The sequence below is a fragment of the Rhinopithecus roxellana genome, chromosome 2, assembly GCF_007565055.1.
Source record: "Rhinopithecus roxellana isolate Shanxi Qingling chromosome 2, ASM756505v1, whole genome shotgun sequence".
Classification (NCBI taxonomy): domain Eukaryota; kingdom Metazoa; phylum Chordata; class Mammalia; order Primates; family Cercopithecidae; genus Rhinopithecus; species Rhinopithecus roxellana.
In genome coordinates this window covers 116,543,891-116,549,890 of record NC_044550.1, presented here as the reverse complement: position 1 = coordinate 116,549,890, position 6,000 = coordinate 116,543,891, and positions in this window count along the sequence as shown.

The following is a 6,000-nucleotide window of genomic DNA, read 5'->3' as shown; positions in this document are numbered from 1 at the left end:
TCCCCCTTAAGGAACACTGAGGACCCTAAACTACAAGGGCACTCATAATGACGGAGATTGAATTCCCCATCAGGCAGTTAGAATGGGGCTCGGAGACTAATTTGTCTTCAAGTAAACAACATTTCTTAGTATAAGGGGGTGTGTGGATTCAAACGTATAATCAACAAGAATCAACTTTAGAGCCACATAAAATCAACTTTAGAGCCACATAAAATCTCCTTTCATCACTAACTTGTAAATGATCACAAAACAAAAAGTAGAGCAAAATTCACCATCATCTAGGCAGCAGTGCAGGTACTATTATATCTCTGCTGTCTCCATGTTCTCTGTATCATCATTTTACTCAAAGCTAGGCTTTGAGGAATTAGTCAGGTTTATTTCAAAACTGAAAATACAAATGTTAACAACTTCTTAAAAAACAAACAAGCAAAAAACAACAACAATGACAACAACAACAAAAAACAACAGAGTGTCTCCAATAGTCCTAGCTCAGCTATTTCCTTTTCACATATTACCTTTCACCCGCATAATTTCACATATTTGCAATTATGTCTTGCAGACTGTTTCTTTTCTTTCTCAACGCCTATGAGGGTTAATGCTTCAAACAACCTGCTGAACTTGAGAAGAACTGACAGAAGATATCTATCAATTAATTAGTTCCAGAGAATTCTAGAGGAAAAATAAGAGTGGCTTAGTCTGGTCATTCATTGTATGACAAATAAAGGCTAAAGGGAGACTTTAAAGCATATCACTGGGTAATTGCCTGCTATTCAAATTCTGAACTAATTCTTTATTCCCTCTACTTTTTTTTCTGCCACGTATTTTCTTGTCCTGAAACACCTTAAGTTCTCCTAGTAACCTAGATTTTTAAATTCACTCAGGCCTATGTTGGCCAAATACCTGAACTTAGAAGATTCCTCTTTTGTACTATCCTGTTGGTCTTCCTCCATTTGCAGATTGATAGAATAAGCACTGGAGGCCGGGCACGGTGGCTCACGCCTGTAAACCCAACGCTTTGGGAGGCCGAGGCAGGTGGATCTCTTGAGGTCAGGAGTTCAAAATCTGCTTGGCCAACATGGCAAAACCCCATCTCTACTAAAAATACAAAAAAAAAAAATTAGCCAGGCATGGTGCCACATGGCTGTAATCCCAGCTACTCTGGAGGCTGAGGTGGGAGAATTGCTTGAACCCAGGAAGCAGAGGTCAAGAAGACTCACTGCCTTCTTCAACCCGGGAGGCAGTGAGCCAAGATCGCACCACTGCACTCCAGCCTGGGTGACAGAGCCAGACACCTCAAAAAATAAAAAAAAAAATAGAGAAGGCACTGGATAAAGCAGGTCTTGATTCTAGTTCTCCTTCTGCCTACTTTTAGGAGCTTTGTGGGCAAACCATTCAGCCTTTACAAACCTCATTTGTTATCAGCAAAATGTGAATTACAAATAGCGATTCTATCTCCCAAGGTGGTTGTGAGGATCAAAAGAATCAAATCTGGGAAAACACTCGAAAAACTTTAACATGGAACACAAACGTAAGCTATTGCATAAAACCAAATTAAGTATCTTAAATTTAATTGTAGTTTTCCTCATCTATCATTTATAAGCAGGTCACCTGAATCTAAAAAATAATTGATACAGAGTAATGTGTGTGTGCATACCATTCTGGCCATAGAGCATACTGAGAAGACAATGTTGTAATTCACTGCATAGTACCATTAGTTAGAGGGAATGTTTTCAATCCAAGAGGTGATCTACTTTCTTTCCAAGCAGCTTTTTAAAAAGGTACCAAACTGCCATTAAGTGAAAAAAATAACTATTTTTATAAACTTCACAGAAGTTTACTCCTTTATCTTTCTTGTCATTTGCACAGAAAGTAAAGTGCGCAAAAAGCACTGAGCTCACTTACTTGAGAAGCCAGGTGATTCTGTTTTCTCTTCTCTTTGGAATCACCACTTTTCTTCTGTTGTTATTCTATGTGGGCTTAACTAATGGTAGAATGTCAGTTTCTTAATCAAAATTGTTTTATTTTGAACACAAAAGCAAATTAAGTAGACTTTTTAAAGAGATGGAATCACACAGAGTTTATCTTACCTCCAAAGGAATTGATTGCGTTTGGTGTTTGAGTTTTATTAGGCAATTTATCATAAATTCAGGTCAGATATATTAATAAGTATTATATTTGGCTCAAATGAAAGCAGAGGGGAAATATGACGTTAGGGATAGTGATGGTTAAGAAATAAAAGTCACAAATTAACACTTCTGACAAAACACACACACACACACACACACACATTGGGACTACTTCAACAAACGGAGTGCAGTGGAAGAAATACCATGTGACTTCCCATGTTAGATTATAAAAGGTTGTGGCCTTTGTCCCAATTCTTTGGAGATGCTCTCTTTGAGGGAGGCTGGACATTGTGTAAGAAGTGCTACTACTCTGAGACAGCATATTGGACAGGCTTCTTTTAGGGGCTCTAGAGAGAGCTTCAGTTGAGCTCCCAGTCAACAGCCAGACTCCGACAAAGCCATGTGAGTGACCCTCTGGAACACCCAGCCCAGCTGGGTCCCAGATGACTGCAGCCCTTGCTGACACCTAGACTGCCACTGCATGAAAGACCCCCAGTGAAACCTGCCTAGCCAAGCTCTTCTCAGACTCCTGAGCCACAAAGTCATGACCAACATCAAACAAAACACCTGCAAGTTAGGGGATCACTTTTTACACAGCAATATTTACTGTAACAGTGGCCCCAAAATTAATTGATGTTGAACTTAGGCAGTTGGTTAAGACTAATATTCAATTTTCAAGAGACCAAAGTTCCTACTCCTTAGGTAGTTGGTAAGACTATTATTCAATTTTCAAGAGACCAAAATTCCTACTCCTGGTTTTATCATTCATTAACCTGTGAGCTAGCCAGTGTCATTTAAATGTACTGATTCCTTTGTTTATAAAATGGGAATGTCTGTTACTTAAAGTTATTATAAAGTTCAAATGAGAATACATGTAAAACTCTTTTCAAAAGGGAGCATGTGTAAAGCATTATCATTATTCTCGATTTAACCAATAAGAAAAATTGTAATGTTAATCTCTTATAGTACAGATTTTGTATTTTTTTTTACAAATTAAATTTTCCAAGAAATGTTTAAGGTGTTTTCTTATTTTCCAGAGTAATATTTATTGTTAGATTGAGGGAATGGGTGGAAGAATACAAATTCAAGTCAGAGTACATAAAAGCATATGCCTATTTAAAATTTCATTTTCCTTCCTGTTCTTATTGTGATATTACTCAGTATGATGTATGATGGGCTTTAGGGGTGATTTGTATTCATCATAAAATTTTCTCTCAGTAGTTATTAGAGCCCATTGTGGGATGCTTAGGACTGTCTGAAAGTCATTTATCACTCAGAATTTATGATAAAACCACTGTTAGGCAGCTTCTAGACACTCTTTCATATTTACGCTTCTGGAAAGCAACATAGTGAAAGAACATTTGGGAAGTGACCTTGATGCTTTCATAGTGTGCTATTGTAAATATCATTAATGCTAGAACTTTTAAACATCAATCCTATCAAGAATCAACTGCTAAGATGTCTTAAAAGCTATATTCCTACATTTCATTTCTGACTCTTTTCCTCAAATTGTAAAGGAGCTGTTTCTAGCAAGCATGGTCCTTGATGCGGCATCGGAGTGTACTTTTTAGATCACTGACATTTATTAAGGCCTTTCAAGAGATGAAGGCTACATTCTTCAGACTGTGTTTCTGGAAATTATGTGCATATTTAGCTGGATTTGTTTCTCTGTGCCAGGAAGAGACTAGAGACTTGCTGTGCAACATTATTGGAATGCCCCCTTGAATAAGTCCAGTGGTCTGAGCGGCTGCTCAGAATGGCTTACGCTTCTTTGCCAAGGAAAGTATTTTCATTTTCTAGAGTCATAGATTACACTGGACAAAGAGAAAATGCTCTGGATTCTTATTGTCCCAGTGATACCACCATACCACCTACCTTGCATGCAAGTTGGCATTGAACAGTGTAGTGAATCGACAGTGCTAGTGCGTATTCTTCCTCCTTCTTAAAGCAATCAAGAAAAACCACCTTTGTCTAGAAACTTTAAGACAATGACAACCCTCAGTTTTGAATGGTAGAAATTATTTAAGTGTTATTTTTTTCTAGCACCAAAGTCACTTCTTCAGTACAAAGTACTTAAATTGTAAAACTTTCTTGTAAAAAAAAAAAAAAAAAAAAAACCTTCCATGATTCCAAGGAAGAAAAAAAACAAAAACATTACACAGTCCTCCCAGAGAGTTGGATGCTATTCCTTTTTCAAGGCTTCTTGCTTGATCTTCTTTTCTCCTGACCCTACCCACCAGTATAACCAGTCTCTCCTTGCCTAATACTCAAACTGTTCCCACTACTAGTAATGCCATTCTCTGATACTCCAACTGTTGAAGTCTTACCCTTCCTTCAAGGCCCCATTCAAATTCTGCTTTCTAGGTCTTCCCATGTGTTCTCCAACCAAAATGTTCTGTCATCAGATATACCTTCATGATAATTTGCTTATACTTATATTAATGGCTTATTGTCAACCTTATTTCATCATTACTTATCTACTGTGTTTGAAATTAAAAATGGGCAGCATGTTGGTTGTCAAGAATTGTGGAGCATCTGAGATTTCATCCAAAAGTAAGCTAACATGTTTACCTATCAGATTCATGGATGCTGGCAGAAGACATGAAACTCCTGGGTCAGAAACAAAGGACTTTATTATACAAACATATAGCAGTAGCTGGAATATCAGTATTTGTCCCAGTTCTCTAAACTCCAGTTCCCAAGGGGAGATACAAAGAAGGCCAGGTAATGCCTACATGTGCAGTGGGTTGCCCTGTGGAGAGGAACCCTGAACTCAGGGAACCCAAATCCTTTGTAATAAGCAGTAAACCTGACTAAATTTTGCCCAGAGACATTAATTTATTATTCTTAACCACAAACAAACCTGTCCTTTGCTCCAGAGGCAGCTTCCTTTACTGTCTTCCAAGTCTGTTCACTAAACAAACATCCTTGGAAAGATATCCCAAAACAAAGGTGGTCTGCACCTTTGCACCTCTGTGCATAAGACATGAAGAAATGTAACAGACCCAGAAAATTGATTCCCAACACTAGTTTGCTCTGTACTGTCCACCCTTCCCCTTGATTATAAGCCCCTAGAGGGCAAGAAGAATGTCTTATCATGGTTCTCGCGGAATAAATGCTGTTTGTTCAAGAAAGTCCATTAAATCTTCTGAGTAAATAGAATGATCTACCAGAGATGTTAATAATTTCCTATGTCAACACCCTATTTTTAGAGAAATGTTTCTGCCCCAGCTATCTGGAGACCAATGAGAATGTATATATTTTTTGATAACAGTCTCCCTGTTCTATATGAGTTTTTCTCTTTGGGGGTAACTAACTCTCAGGCCTTCCATTTCCTATTTCTTCTCACTCCTTGCCATAAACACAGTGTTTTTCTACTTTCATTCTTGCCCTCGTCAATACCAAATCCTAGGGAAAGAGTGAGATTCATTTGCACCAGGGTATAAACAGCTTTAGTACCACCCATCTGAGACTGTCAACAACTTCCATCAAATGGGAAGTAAATATAAATTTTGAGAATGTGGCAATTGCTAGAAACCATAATAAATATGGTTGACTGCTGTTCCTGAAATTGTTCATTCATAATACATTGATGAACATCTACCCTGCCTACACACACAAGAGTAAGCTTCAGGAATGAGTATTCATATTACAAGGAAGTTATTTACGATAGAAGTACTCTGAGAGTAGAAATACAGCATTTTTATTATCACTTATATCTCTGCTATTTTAAAGCTAACACAAAACAACACAAAATGGTTTTGAATCAGGGACAAGAAAAAAACACTTGTTCCTGCTAAGACAAGCATGTAGTAGTATATATTCTTCGTCTAAGAAACTTCTTACACAGGCTGGGCGCAGTGGCTCATGCGTA